Source organism: Equus quagga, chromosome 2 (assembly GCF_021613505.1).
Source record: "Equus quagga isolate Etosha38 chromosome 2, UCLA_HA_Equagga_1.0, whole genome shotgun sequence".
Classification (NCBI taxonomy): domain Eukaryota; kingdom Metazoa; phylum Chordata; class Mammalia; order Perissodactyla; family Equidae; genus Equus; species Equus quagga.
The window spans coordinates 28,608,263-28,624,661 of NC_060268.1; the positions used below are offsets into that span (position 1 = coordinate 28,608,263).

General features: G+C 40.8%; 1 long non-coding RNA gene across 2 annotated transcripts; it reads left to right on the top strand.

Annotated features, from left to right (window-relative positions):
* Positions 1-230: 230 nt before the first annotated feature.
* On the top strand, positions 231-10,640 carry LOC124235416 (uncharacterized). Of its 2 annotated transcripts, XR_006887466.1 has the most exons (6): positions 231-291; positions 3,811-3,877; positions 7,516-7,551; positions 9,087-9,184; positions 9,310-9,412; positions 9,640-10,640. It is a non-coding gene; the product is annotated as an uncharacterized LOC124235416 (long non-coding RNA). The 2 variants fall into 2 exon arrangements; XR_006887467.1 differs by lacking the exon at positions 7,516-7,551.
* The last annotated feature ends 5,759 nt before the right edge of the window (positions 10,641-16,399 follow it).

Genomic DNA, 16,399 nt, shown 5'->3' on the forward strand with positions numbered 1-16,399 from the left:
AACAAAGGGGCAAGGGATTTTAAATAGATTAGTGTAGGGAAGGCCTCTCTGAGGAACTGGCATTTGAAGAGAGGCCTGAATAAATGAAGAAGTGAGCAATGCAATGATTAGGGAAGTGTGTTCAAGCAGAAGGTACACCTGGCGGAAAGGTTCTCAGGGAACTAAGCAAATTAGCAACAGCAAGAAGGTTATGCAATAACAGCAAGAAGCCAATGTTATTAGAGTGGAGTAAACAATGAGAATCATGCTGGGAGACAAGAGTGGAGATGTAAGCAGGTGTTGTATATCATGGTAAGAAGTTTGGGGATTATTTTGAGCATGAAGGGAGGCTACTGAAAAGATTTATAACTAATTCACCTTAAAACAAAACCCTCACAGCCTGCTTTGCAGAAAATCGATGGTATGGGGTAAAAATGGCTGTAGGGAGATCAGAGAGCAGACCACTCTGGTAGACCAGACTAAAAGCTGGTTTTTGTTTGCATCAGTGGTGATGGAGGTGGTAAGAAGAGGTCAGATATTGGAGATATTTTTGAAGATAGAGCAGACAGGACCTGCTGATCTATTGGAAATAAGGTATGAGAAAAAGAGAAATCAAGAATCATTCCCAAGTTTTTGGCATGACATATTCAATGAATGGAATTGCCATTTACTGAGATGAAACTCATAAGGGAGGAGTAGTTCTGGCAGGTAATCAAAAGTTTGTTTTTTCAGTTGTTAAATTTGACAAGTCTGGACCTCCAGGTGGATAGGCGGAGTATGCAGTTGGATAAATGAGTCCGGAATCAAGGAAAGGGATTTATGCCAGGTATATAAATTTGAAAACCTTTAGCATATAGATGGCATTAAAGCAAATGATCTGGATGATGCCATCTAGGGTCAGAAATCAGGATGAGGGGAGGGATCTAGCAAAGGAGTTTGAGAATGCTCCATCTGTGGGCGGGGAGGGGGTGAATTAGCAAGTAGGATGTCTTGGAGTGCAAATGTCAAGAGAATTAGTACAGACCTTGAGACCTTGAGAATTAATCTCAATGGAGTGATAATTATGACACCAGAAAGAATGAGAGATGAGATAGTGGAGACAGCATATATAAACAACTCCTTTGAGAAATTTTGCTATATAGGGAGTGGTGGCTGGAAGAAGGATGTGGGGTCAAGGGAAGGAGCTCAAAAATTTTTTGTTAAATTTTTTTAATGATGGGAGACATCTTGAAGTGGAAAGAACACCACTGGGACTTGGAAGTGATATGAGAGAGGCAACAAGATGGTTTGTACTGTTGTCTGGGAGCTCAATGACACCTTTAGTTGATCACTGATAGAGTACTCTGTGACTTGCCTATAGTACAGTTACAACTGTGCCACGCGATAGGAACCCTTGATAATGAAAAGAAATGAGTCCTCATTGGGATCTTGGCTTTGATTTAATAGAGGTTCATAAGAAGGCAGCAGAGAAAGTTCTCTGCAATGTGTTCCCTGCAGGGTAACGACACTGTTACCTCCTCTGCAAAGATATTAGAGAGAATGCAGCTCTTCCTCCCCAGATCCTGAGTGCTAAAATCCAGTTTGGAGACCCCAAAGGCTCCAGACTTTGGGACAAACTTGGATAATGCAGCCAGGCTTTGAAATCTAGAGGGAAGGAAGCAATTATAAAGCTGATTGAGTATGAAGGAAAGGCCAGTACAGTGGGAAGCTGTAGCAATTACGTTTAAGCATTTTTTAAAAGACCAGGACAAGGCTGGACCATTGTTATTATAAATATCCTGATTCCCCTGGAGTAGTCACTGCCACAGTCATTGTGAAAGAACCATTGATGCTGAATCCCAATGTTGTGGTGCCAAATTTTACCAAAGTGCCAAGTAGGGAAGAATCTAATCTATGATGGAGGGAGGAAGACACTCCTGCTGTGATTGGAACTTTAATGTGAATACCACAGCATGCAACATGTATAGAGTGCTTTACAGTCTGCAAAAGATGTCATATTCTTTGTCTTTTTTAGTTTTGATGTTTATAGAGATCATTAACTGAGTGTCATTCATATTATTCTCATTTTTATTTTTCTGCTGAAAAAAGAGAGGCTTAGAGAAAGGTCACCTGACTTTTCCACCATCACACAGCGAATGAATGGATAAGCCAGGACTCAGACTCAGGACTTTTGGCTCCATATCTTTGAATCTACAGAGTGTTGGGGGTGGGTAATGTATGGAAGCACATCACATGTTTATGTTGATTATGGAAGGTCCAAGGGGAGTAATGCTAAGGGGCAAATTGGAGACAAAACAGGGAGGTGAGGAACTGTCTTCCATTGTTTAAAAGGATTGTCTATGTAGAAGAAGAATCATATTTATTCTGTGCAACTTTGGAGAGTTAAGACTAGAACAGGGAGACAGATTCCACCCAATTTGTGAAAAGCCCAACAAAAAGGAAATCATTGAGTTGCTGTCTTAAAGAGTTGAAGCTGGGGCCTGATGAATAGCTGGCAATGCTTTGGAAGGAAATCTTCAATCTTGCAAGCTCTAAAATTCTATTCAAATCAGGTCCCTTAAGACTTCTTTGCAAAAGCCTGAACAACAATAGTACACTTCTCTAGCACTCTAGTTATATGCAAGGATGGTGGCGTGTTACACTGTACTTTCATGTTGCAATAATTTTGTGTCCGTGCGTGTCCATTTCTGCTTGACCCACTGCAGGATGGGAGGTGAGAAGTTGAGGGGCTAAGTTAGGATGAATACGGACCTGTGACTCATCCAGACTCAAGTGGAAGCAATTCACGCTTCATCAGGCAGGAAAGGGGAAGCTTTTAGCTCAGCAATTGAGAAATCTTCAACAGCAGAGCAGGAAGAATTCCTCAGGGTATTCAGGCAGTGACTCAGAGAGGATAGGTGGAGGGAGGGTTACCCAGGAACCTTGGGGAAGGAGTGGTTCGTGGGTGGAAGCCTTGCACAGAGGTGCAGTCAGTGGTGAAGGAAGCCATTTGTTTCAGGAGAGCTGTTTAGAGGGAGTATGTTTTGTGTGGGCAGTAGCTGATGAGGAAAGAGAGTTACGGGGTTAGCGATATGCTTGGGAGGACATGTTGAGAAATGGGGTTTGTAAGGGGCTTGCTTTATCGGGCGTGAGGTGGGGAGATGTTTGGTACAGTGAAAGAAGCCACAAGGACAGAAGGAAGAATCCTTGCTGCGGCCTTAACTATATATATATATATATAGTTATGTGTGTGTGTGTGTATATATATATGTATATACCTGTATATAGTTATATATATATATATGTACACACACATATATATTTAAAATTTTAAATAAAAATCTTATATGATTACAAAAACAATATATATTAATGTAGAACAATTGGACAATATAAAGAACAAAAAAGAACCCTTATATCCCCTCAGCTAAGACGAACGCTGTTACCAGTGTGGTGTATTTATTAAGGATTTGATATATTTTTTGTAAATTTTTAATCTCCACTTTGTCCCCAACTACTTACTTCGAAAATCTTCTAAGCTGTAAAAAAGTAGAAAGAATAATGTAATGAGCTAGTACACATTCCACCTAATTCAATTCCTAATATTTTGCCACATACATACTTCTTTCTTTTGCTGATCCATTTAGAAGTAAGTTGTTGCGCATATCACGTCAGTCCGCTTTTAAACATACCAGCATGCATCTCTAAGAATAAGGACATTCTCCTGTATAACAACATTACCGTTTTCTCAGCTAAGAAGATCAATATTATTTCAGTAAGGTCTGCATGTGTCTTACTTATCAAGATATATTACTACAGATTCTAAATGCTTTCCTTTCTCTTATTTCTCAGACTCTCATGGTTGGAGGAAGACTATCTCTCTAACCAGCTAGGCCAGAGTAACCGCATACTGGGGGAGGTAAGAAAGACTCTGGGCATGGGAAGCTGGAAGCTGTCAGAAGGGTATTTATCTCTCAAAGCCCCTACTCTTCCTTCCCCCTTAGCTCATCTCACCCGCTCATCCTCCACGCTGTGGGCTAGAGCATTGCTCTGGGGAATCCTACCCTCTTTTCCTTTCTCTCCTTCCCTCTCCTCCTCGCTCATTCATCAAACCTTACTTTGTGCCTGTTCTGTGCTAGCTTCTGCACCAGGGTCTGCTGACCCAAATGAACTTGGTCTCTGGTCTCAGGAAAGTACAGAAAAGGCAGAGTTTCTCCTTGGTGAGAGGTTTCTGTCCTTGGTTCTGTAACCAGCCATTTAGGGGCATCACATCCGTGGGACTGGCTTGCCCATCTGGTTGCCTTACCAGGGTGACTGGGCTTCACATGGAAAAAGCCTCTGCTCTTTGGATCACTAGTTGCCCTGACCATTTCCTGACGAGAGCACTAGACACAATTTCATGAAAGAAAAGTAAGCCCCATTAGCTGAAACGTTAGCTTAGTTATTCTCCCGTGGGCTGATTCTCTGTGCAGGGAAAATATCGGATTTCCTAATTGAGGGGCACCAAGGTCTACTTTCCCAACCTAGCCTTTTTTTTTTTGATACAGTTGTTGACTGTCCTTTCAATATTTTTCTTATATGGAAGTATGTAAAAATGGAGGTCTGTGAGCTATTTTCAACATTTCAGAAATCTTCATGAAAACCACAAATTTACTCTAACTAAGACTATAACATGCTAACTAAACTAAGTTTATTTGAACTATATCAATCCACTGTGGAAACCCTGCTTATCTCATTCTTATCAAAAACTCTTCTTGGTAAATTTTTAAAAAAATTAATACAAATGTGAAAATTAAATTAATTAAATTGTGATGATTCACGAGAATAACAGCAAAATTTCCTCAAAACTTGAAATTTTTGGTACCATCTGAGGATTTACTCAGCTCAGATCAGCCTTTGGTAAATAGTAGCCACCATTTGTGAAATCAAACTCCTAATCTAACCCAAACTCATAAGCCATCAATGGGAGGAGGCACCAAGAACCCACAGACTCCAGCTTTGGGGACGAAAATGCAGGTTTAGGGAAGTATATTGATTTTAGCATCCTCACAACTAAAGCCCAACCAATCAAACTGTGTCCTGCCTCTTTTCTCTTAACTAAATTTGATTTGGGTTATCATTTATTGCAGATAATTTTACACGATACCTTTACTCCTATCTTAGAATAAGGTAGAATATAAAAGAATACAAACCAAAAAGCCTGATAATATATTTTGAGAAGGAGATGGGGAAGCTTGGAGATTAGAAAGGGAAATTCTAAATTTTGGAATTGCTTCCTTGTGAGCCAGCACTGCTCAGGGGGAAGATGCTGGCTCAGTCCTTAAATCCGGGTCAGGAATGTCTCCCCACACCCATCCTGCCTGAATGAATCTCAGCACTACTCCCACCCCTGCTCACTAAGCAAACATCTCTTCATGGTTTGGTCTCCCATTTAAGTGAGGGAGAGACTGTGTGGGGCAGGGGTATTTCCCACTACACATAGTTTTCAATGTAGCTCTTGTTTATGTGTTATTTTGGAATTGGTTTGTATGAGTCAGTCCCGTGAGACTGAAAAACTCCAGATGCACAGACAGAATCAAGTGTGGGCCTGTGAGCTGAGGACGGGATCCAATGTGCTGGGGTAATGGTGCTGCCTCCACCTCCTGAAGCCCTTCCTGAGCAATCATCTGACCTTTTGGATGACTTTGTTATCTCAGTTTAAGCAAGAGAGATAACTGTAACTTAACAAATGTAACCTACAGGGACCCAGTGGGACTGCGAATAATGAACAGTCTCCTAGGGTATTGGAAGATTAGAAGCCACTAGTTTAGCTGGTTTCTGTTCTTTTAACTTCAGAGTCTTTTTGCCAATTGAATTAAATGTGGTTCCACTAAAATTTGTTTGACCACTACCTCACGTTGAAATACTACATAGTGACAATTGTTTGAAAGTCTTTCTCTGTGAGGTTTGCTATTTCAGCACTTTGTGGCTGTTCTAAAAGAGTCGTGTTACTATTACCTATCAACCATTTCACAAGTGGTCATCTCCCACTCCAGCAGACACAGACAGACAGACACACACAGACCCCTATGTCTTTCCCAGTGTAATCTCCTTCTCAGTCCTAGTGTCTAGTACCGTTACAACCTCAGGGATTGCCAAGAACCCCCAAGTGACCTAACAGTCTATCTCCATACTTTTTCCTGTCCACACGGGAACTTCCAGGAACATAGATTTCCAGTCACACAGATCAGAATTCAAATGCTGACTCTGTCAATTAATAGCTGGATGATCTTGGATATTTTACTGAATGTTCCTAATACTCTGCTTCCAAATTTATAAAATAGAGCTGTAGTATAGTATTAGTCACCTCACAGTGTTAGATGACACAATGTAAATAAAGTACCTAACAAAACTCTGCGGCACTCAGTCAGGACTTTATAAATGCTACCTTTTATTTTTTTGCATTTTCCAGGCACAATCACACTAAATTGATATTGACTACAAGCCCAATTAAATATGTCAGCCCTTTCAGGGATAATTTCATTTAAAAAAAAAAAGTCAGGGAAAGATGATGAATGTTAAAGAAATGTCTCTCCAACAGTGGAGTCTTACACACTGTGACCAGCTAGTGGGAGAGAAGTTCTTAGAGTGTATTGGAAAGAAACCTCAAGAATCACACATCATTAGATGTCTTTTATCCTGTGTTTACCAATAAGCTTGGCCCTGTCTGCAGCCACAGAGACCCAAAGGTGGTCTGAAGGAACGTTTGTACTCCAAGGCAAATGAGCAATGCCCCTTCTCTCTCCTGCTTCCTCACTCCCAGGGCCAGGCTGACTCCTCTTCTCCTCATTCCCTCCAGAATCACTGCTGGGGGAGGGAATGATGAATGCAGGGCGCAGTGCTTCCCCCTTCCTAGGGTCTCCAGCACTGATTCCCTCTACACACGCACACCCCTCTCCTGCCTCCTCCTCAGCCCTTAGAGCGTTCCATTCCCATTCTGCTCATGACAGTATCTGGCCGCCGCCCAGCATCAGACCTGAAATGGCTCAGCCAAAGGACCAGTGTCTAGAGTGAAGCTTGCCAGGACTCAGGGCTGAAATAATGACAGTTGACCACGTCCCTCTCTAGGTTCAGTATTTCTGGAATCTCTGCTGTTTTGCACATCCTCTCCCAGAACTGGGTGGTCAGCAGAGGAACACAGATGTGGGTCAGAGTGTGGTTTTTACTACTGGGTGCCAAAACCCAAAAACAAAACAACAAAACTGACTGACTTGCTTATCTGTCTCTTCCTTCCTCACAAAGCCTTCAGAATTCCTTTTAAAATTGCCTTCTCCTTTAAGGTCATTTTTAAAAAACCTTTTTCTTATGGGAAATTTCAAACTTGCCCTAAGTAAAGAGAAGAGTATAATGAATCCCCATGTGGCCACCGCATGCAACTTCAACAATCATCAACATTTTGCCCATCTTGTTTCATCTCTCCTCACTGTTTATTATTTTTACTTGTGTGTTCATTTATTCCTAGAATATTTTTAAAGCTAATTCTGAGTTTATTTTTAAGAATTCTCTCTCTCTCCCCAGTTAAAGCTGGGAGTTGGGCAGAGGAGACCCAGCTTGGTGAGTTCAGCCCCTCCCCCTGCCTCCCCAGCTCTCTATCACTGCCTCACAGAGGAAATGAGGTGCAAATAGAATTTCATAACTCGGTATTTATTCTTCCAGTAAATAATCCTGACTACTTTTTTATGCCATGCACTGGGCTAGGCACTGAGGATAAGAAAAGCGCTAGGAGAAGAAATTCTCAGTTCAGTGGGAAAGACAAAACGCAGAAAAACAATACTGTCGATTTGGCCTGATAATTTATACAGGTGCTACAAGAGTGTTAATTTATTGTACAGGCCTCCTTAATTTGGTTTTGTATGACTAGAGCCATATATTATTGACAAGCCCACAAAATTAACTTCTTCGTGGAAGTTTACTTAAGGAACCCCAGCTTGGGCTTTTAAAAGTCTCTTTAAATTGCTTTCTTGAGTTTAGAAAAACCAAGCCAAAGAAACTCTTTCCACAGATTTCACCCAAGTACGTACAGATTTGGGTAAATTGCTTTCTTCCCAAGCACCCCATAATTTCCTAAATTTCCTGGCCTGCCAGGAGGTGATGTTTCCCACCTCCTGCAAAGCTTGGACCCTGTAAGCCAGGTCCTAGGCAAGTGTCCTGAGAGGACTTTGCAGGCATTAGTTCATCATAAGGGATTAAAGGAGCATCATTCTCAAAAATGACATTCTGGGAAAGGCCTTCGTTGCATAACTGATTTTTCCATTACATCCTGGTTAAAAGGAGAACAAACTCACTGAACCTATGCAAATAACATACTGCCATGAAAAGTAAGGGGACTTGGTAAGAGTTTCTAAATTCTTGACTGTGTGTGTGGGTCAGTGAGAATCAGGTATCACCTATAAATGTTTATTTTAACTTGAAAATAATGGATTAAAGTGAATTTAAGAAGAAAGAAAAAAGCCTTCTTTAAATATTAAGAATAGGACATTAAAACAGCATCAACACTAAGGTAGAACAATAAACCAATATTCCAAATAAATAACCACAAATTTCCCTTATCAGTTCATTTGTCCTACACAACTAATTCTTGTTCTGGTGGATCTTGAGTTAGCAGTCTCATGAAGCTGTCTGCTTTTTGACTAAAAAGAGTTGTGTAAATCTTGACTCAGTCCTCCGGTTTGGTGAAAGTTGTCTAAGTGATGGAAAGTGTCAATAGCTGGAAGTTTCTGGTACAGTCTGTTTTACGAGGTTCTGAGACTGTCCTTTATTGAAGACACAAATTCTGGCCTATAATTTAAGGCAGAGCCTTCAGGCAAGCATTAGAGTAAACTAAAAACTACCTGCCGGTGACAGAGCCGTAAAATGCCTGTGATTACCTTATATCTGATAATTTTCAAATGTGAAAATTTATGTAGATTCATAAAAAATAATAATGCAACTTACAAGGAAATCTGGTTGTTTAAAACCAGATAATAAAGCCATTTCAAAAAAGTCTTTACACAGAATGTCTCTAAAGATAATTTTTAAGCCTATTTCAAAGAAGTCAGTGAATGTTACTTATGCTGCTTGATATCAATGAATGAACATAATTTTTATAGAGAACACAACCAGAAGGTCAGTGAGCTGGCATCTTTCCTAGCAGAAGTGTAGGCTGTGAGAAGAAGAGAACTTGGCAAGAGGGATCCGTGGGCTACAGGTAATCTTTGGGAGCAGCTTCTGTAGACTTTGTTGGTTCTGGAAGTTCCTGTTGTACCAGAGTTGGGTGGTTGTGGTCTGTTTTACTAATCTTATGTTATTAACAAAACTCCTCCAACATTACAGAAGCTGCCAAAATCACTCAGTGAGAAAGAACAAGACATAGTGTGATAACTCCCCCAGAGGGTCATCTGCCAAGTGGAGCCGGGGCTATGCAGAGCCTGAACAGGTAAGGACCCAGATTAGGGAACTGCAGTGATTAGAGAGGGGATGAAAGGATTCTAAGAGTCCAAGATCTCACAGAGGTGAGAAGGGTCTGTTTCTATGGATTGTGAGCAGGTTTATGTGAGTTCATTTTAAAAATATGAACTGCTATGATTCTTAACAATAACTAAAAGATCCATCTTATATGTGCAAGATTGTTTTGGGCATTGATGGTAACCAATTCTTCTCTAGATCCATGAGAATTGACGTCAACTGGAACAGACTATCAGGGGCAAGGCAGAGAGAAGGAACAGAGGATGGGAGTCTGTAGACCAAGGTCGCATTCCTGTTCTGCACCCAGGACCTATGCAGCCTTACACAAGACACTTATCCTGAGGCCTTGATTTTATTGTAAAACAGAAATAATAGTTATAGTTCTGCTTATTTGTTGGAGAAGCTGTAAGGGTTATGTGAGGTCATTTATGTGAAATGAACTAAAATGTAAAGCCATCTATTTAGGTCCCCAGATGGCCTAAACTACAACTTTGTGTGGATTGGAAGAAAATCCCGTCCTCTGGATGAAGTCAACCCTGTGCCATTTTGTACAGTTTGTTGAGCAGATCAGGGGTTAAGTTTCAGTTTCTACTCACCCTTGGCTGGCCACTCTTGAGCAGAGCAGAGACATCAGAACTGTTTCTGCAAGAAGAATTACTCCACGCAATATCATAAGGAAGCATTCACTACCAAGATGTTTGCAAATATCCTTAGTAGGCCAGATCCCTTTGTCTTTGGTGGGTAAACTGATGCTATGCTCTGCACACCACTGAGAACTCTGGGATCCTAATGGAAGACCATGTTTAAGCGTTGGAACATCTTGAATAACACATCTCTCTCTGGAAAAATGCCTCCCTCTACTGCTCCCACCTTGGACTTTAGTGTATCTGGTGGGCATGTGAGTGACAAAAACTCTTGAAAAAAAGCTAATCTAATGCCTTATTTGTGCCCCACAGCAGAGTTGGATACCTTACTAGTAAAACGTTATTCAGCATGCTTTCCCCTCTTTTCTTTCCATGTCTCCCGTCTTAAGAAACTCTTCATAGCTGAGGAGCCTCCAGCCCAAGGCTGACCTGGATTCTTATATCCAGTCAACTGTAATTAGGCAGTAGCAGCCACAGCTGCAGAATGAAGGGAAGGGTCCTGTGTGTGCAGTGTAGCAAGGCCCCTGACTATTACTTTGTGTGTGTGTGTGTGAGGAAGAGTGGCCCTGAGCTAATATCTGTGCCCATCTTCCTCTATTCTTTGTATGTGGGTCACTGCCACAGCATGGCTTGATGAGTGGTGTAGGTCTGCGCCCAGAATCTGAACCCATGAACCCAGGCCACCAAAGTAGAACACACCAAACTTAACCACTACACCACTGGGCTGTTCTCCATTACTGATTCTTTTAAACCAGTGGTTCTCAACTACATCACCAGATCCAACCATCTACAGCAAGCATGCTGTTTACCATCTTGAAGTGTAATTTATAGATAAAATAACACATTTACACATGTAAACTCAGGCAATCCACCCCTAGAGTCTGAGCACTCAAAATCATTGCTCTAACAATTCCCTCCTTTCTCTCCTGTATTATCAGTTTTTCCTCTACTTGGTCTTTTTTTAATCAATAAACAAATGGGGAATTTTTCTCTTCTAAAAATAAAACAAAGCAAAAATCAACCTGCTCTTGACAGTCACTCTCATCCAGTCTCATGACTTACATGCCTAGTCATATGCTGATATCCCCCAAATTTAGATCTCCAGCTCAGACTCTTTTGAACTCTATATGTCTCTTCACTATATTCAGCTGACATCTCAACTTGTCATTTTCATGGACATGTTGAACTTAATATCAACACAGGGTTGGATGGGGTGGGAGAACACCTCAAGGATATGCACCAAAATGTAAATAACAGTCTCAGTGAGGGTCTTATATGTGTTTCTCTATACCATTATGCAAAACTTCTGTAATGAGAATTAACACTTTAAGAAAACTTCTTTATTTTGAAATTTATTGATGCATAGGAATTTTCAAAGACAATACACTGAGGACCCACACCATGTACCCTTCACCCGGCTTCCCCCAGTGGTTACATTGTACTTAACTATAGTACATTGACATTGGTATAGTGTGTGTGTGTGTGTCTATGTAGTTCTGTGTCATTTTATTTCTAGTAGATTCATGTAACCACCACTGCAATCAAGATACAGAACTATTTCAACACCACAAAGATCCCCCCTGTGGTTTCTCTTTACAGTCAGACTTGTATCCCTATCGCCATCATCCTAACCACTGGCAACCGCTATTATGTTTTCCACGTTATACAAATGTTATGTAAATGGAGTCATACAGGACATGACCATTTAACATTATTTTTTTCTGTGACACTAAAGCAGTTAGCTGTTACTTGAAGTTGTTTTAGGTACATACATCAGAATACATAACTATTCTTAAAAAGTTCTCCCAAAAACATTTACCTTTTGTGATTTATCATTTTTTATATCTATTTAGTTTACCTATTTCCAATAATTATTTAGATTGTCTATAAAAACTTCATGAGACATCAGACCAAATCAGCTACTATTTTAAGTTATTATTCTTGCTGACAAATTTTCTAACGGAGATAATACGAGTTTATTTGACTTATAAAGGCTGTATGTCTACATCATATCCAATGTTGATATCTCTGAGGACATGTCTGTTTTAATTAAACCAACAAACTTAAACAAGTTTTATTTACCAGAGGTCACTTTACATCATGCTAACTTGAAAGACATCTGGGCTAGTTTTCACTACACTGAAAAAAAAATTTGTATAAGCTCTTAAATTCATTAAATAGAAATCTCTTTTAAAATTATATCATCCAGACACACATACAATGACATGTAGACAAACACAAAGAAAAATCTTTAAAATTTTGGCCATGTTGTAGGCACAAAACTTAAAAGAATCTGGATCCAAATTGGGACCTGTTTAGATGGCTAAAGATTCTCATTCAAGATTTTTTTTTCTCTGCATTTTGCTGTAAGGATCCTTTTTATAGCTGTTTTTAAAGTCATGTTATCTTTTAGAAGCTTCCTCATATTAATCAAAGAATGCATTCCACTGTGAGAGATTTTGAATCCTCTTCTTTTTTTCCCAAGGGTGACCCTGAAGGTGGACGTATCTGAAACAACAGTTCCCCAAAATGGCCACTGCCATTGTAAGATATTTTAAAAGTTTACTTATTTTCACTTGTTTAATTTTAGGTGTGGAATTTGGGAGAAGTTGAAGTTGGTGAGCTCAGTAAGAGAGGAGGGAGGAACAGCAGACTTGGTTTCGTTTTCCTGGCATGTTGGCTTATTTAATTATTTTTTCTTAAAGAGGTAGTATGGGATTTCTGACCTTGATTAGAGGCCTCAAAAGCTAAAATAGTCTTCTCATTCATTGTTTAATTTGTTTTATAGCTCGCTTTTTTTCCAACTACATGTGTAAATAGGTCAGTTTGGGTAAACTGAAATTGTCCCATTTGGACAATTTTAAAGTGAAATCTCTTTTAGCATGTTTAATTAACACTGTCTGAAGGGTGGATTTATATGCTCTCATAATCCCTAATTAGGCAAAAGAGATGTAATCATTTTACAGAAAGTCCATCATTTCTAGCCAGTCTTGTTAAAAAAAGGTTAGCACAAGGACAAAAACAAAGAACTGACACATCCAAAATCCACTAAAGGAAAATCAGACCAAGCACTCAGATGGCAAGTACCTTGGCACTGCCATGCATGAGTTCTGTCAGTTACCAAAGACGTCTTTTCATGTGCCAAACCTAGTTTCTTTCACCACCAAAAGCAAAAGCTACCTCCTGAGGGTGGATGACTAAGGAGACTAAATTACTGCAGGCAGATTTTAGGAGGAAATCTGGGAGAGGTCAATGGAAATTCTCTAGCAGAAAGTGTGAGGGAAAGAACAGGAGGGCATTGAGTTCTTCCCAATGACTGCTGGTAAAGAAACTGAGGCACAGGGAGAGATCTGAGAGACCTAGAGCCAGTTTGTTAAGGATATAGAGAAAGAAACCACGATAAATATTCTGTCACTTTAAGGCAAAGCTTCTGTTGGGCGTCCCTGACCGGCACCCACACAGGTCACAAATATTCTGAACTCAGCCTGCAGGGACCGAACCCTGCCTTTTTCCACAATTACAAAACAAGACTGAGAGATGGACTCTGTAACTTCTGAGAGAATTAACCCCAGCCACAGGGGATCAGTTCCTTCTGTCACAGACACTACACAAACATAAAGACTCAGTGGCTCCCAGGGCAGGGGGACTCAAACCCACCCCTTGCCACTTTAGAAACACAAACACAAAAGGGCCCTCAGAAGGTCATCAAGCCCCAGCAGTGACAAACTCAAATGGGCCTCAAGCCTTCACTGCCCAATAACTAGTCAGCAAGGACTGCTCCCATTTGCCAGAGCCAAACATCAGCTCTTCGAGAGTAGCCAGGTCATGCAATCCTTCCAACCAAACATGAACTCTCACTCCCGTGAGCCAGGCTGCCTCCAGATGGGGATCTGAACTCAAAACCCAGGTTCCACAAGCGAATGTTGGGACTTGAACCCAAGGCTAAAGCAATCTTAAACCCAAGGATCAGGCAGCCTGGTTAGTGAGACAATGTAGAGAAATAACTTATAGTTATCCTGTGGGGATTGCACCACTTACCTCCATCAAGAGATCCTCGGAGCAATATGCTCAGTGTAGCCACTGGGTCTCCCAATGGGGAAGCAATGTCAAATTGGCAGCACAAACACTAAGAAGAAAGCATCACCCTGCCTGTGAGGCTGACCCCTCAACCTCCAGTACTGTAAACCAGACAGCTGGAAGAATATAGCCTCAGAGGGACAGAGGTCCCACCAGGGTCACCAATTTGTTACCAGACCAGACCTGAGTCCCCTTCTTGGTAAGTTAATCAAACTATACCAGAAATAGTTGTCACACAAAGCAGAAATTTTATTTTTGACTTGCAACAAAGAAAATAGAGCCCACTGGGGATAATTTCACAAAGGTATTGCTCGCCTAGCACATGGATGTAGGTGCCTTTATTTGGGCCAGGGAAAGAATATACAAATAGGAAGTTTCATCATCACATGTAGAGGTGGCATAAGTTTGCACATGCGTGGTTTGAAATGATGCTTTTATATACATAACATGAACTACAAATAGCTACTTTGCCCATCCCAGAAGAGAATTTAGGATGTTAATGAAGACAGTTACTTTAGTACAATTCTCTGTCTGCAGAGTTGTCATTCTTGTGGTGAAGGTCTGGACCAGTTCAGAGCAGATAGGCCCATGGTGGTTGTTGCTTAGAGCTTCTTCTTGGAACATAGATGAAACCACATAAGCTCAAGACCCCCAAAGTCATTAGAGAAAGAAACATCTGTACCTTTCAACAAGACGAGAGAATTAAGTCAAACACAAAAAAAGGTTATGGTTTAGGCAAGACAAAAGAAGAGGGTTAGAGTCTATGGCTGTGAGAGGTTGAGGAGTGGAGAGAAGGAAATCAAGAGGAAATATACTGAGGGCTTAACAAGGAAGTGGCAGCTATGAAAAGAAGCTGAGGTTGATACCCAGCAAGAGCTCGATCTGCTCACCCTAGATAAAAGGCCAAGCAGGCGGTGGTAGAGAAAGAACTTAATAAGTGATAAGCTAGCAAATTGGAAGATGGCAGCCTATCATCCTAAAAAAAAAAAAAAAAAAAAAAAAAACTTTTAAAAGGAACTGATTTGGAAATACTTATATAAGGCAAATGGGGTTGGGAAGTGTGGCTCAGAAATGTCAGGTGATGGATGACAACAGAAAGTTGAGTGCCTCTCCACAGAAGATCTGTTGAATGCAACATTGCTGAGGAATCTAAGAAAACCTCAGTTCCTTCCTTATCTGGGAAAGAATGAAGAGTCTGGGCAGAGGACGTAAATTTTCTGCTAGCAAGTAATTCTTTCTACCAGTTGCAGATTAGCTTAACTACATGCAGTTCTAAGCATTCTTCCAAAGTATATTGCAGAATAAGACAGGGAGGGGCAGCATGTGGCCATGGGGGCTGAAGTTCTAAGAGCCCTCTGTACAGGGGCAACTGTCTTTCATATTTCTTCATGGGCTGCCTGTGCAAAGTCAGGGGTGTTCTATGTGTTGTGTGTGGTGGATCTTAGTCTTTGATGTGTGAAGCTTACAATCAGTCTTTTTAGCTTGTCAATGCTCCTGCATTATGCTTAGTCAGGTGGAGGGCTGTCAGCAAGCTACTGTCTTATCAGAAGTCCTCCTGCTGTTCTGCAAGGCAAGCTCAGAAACTTTGGTTACTTTGTTTCCCCTGTTAACCTTGTGGGTACAGGCATGGTTTCATCCTAATCCGGGAAAACTTTAACTCTTTCATCCTAGGTTTTAACCCCCACTGTTTTATGATCATTCCTCAATCTTGGGGAATGGGGGTGAAGACTGCTCTAGTTGCTTCCTACTGTGAATGGGTGAAGATCAAGCTTAGAGGAATGAAACTGCTTTACTTTTACTGTAAATATTTTGAGGTACCAGATGAGGAGAGCGAGACATGCTTTGCATGACTAATATTTCAGTACTCTGATCAATGGCTTTGGAACAACATATAAGTCTACACTTTACAATTACATAGATGACCACACATATTAGCAAAATAGACAGCCCAAAGTTTAGTATCCCCTCCATAATGGACCTTAGTCCCAGTAGAAGTGATCTGTAAACCAATCAAGGTTAGGGCCTGGAATCTCAGGTGAAATCTGATGTAGCCAAGTAGTTTCTGTCTAATAGTCCAACAAGTAAGGTAAGAACCTGGGAGTTATTCATTGCTTATCTTCAGAAGACCACCTTCTAGATAGCAACTTGTGGTTGGTCAGGGGTTCATTTGTCCAGTCAGAAGAGTCAATGTCTAGAGCTAAAGCCAGACAAGGTTTTGGTGATCCAGATTGTGATGT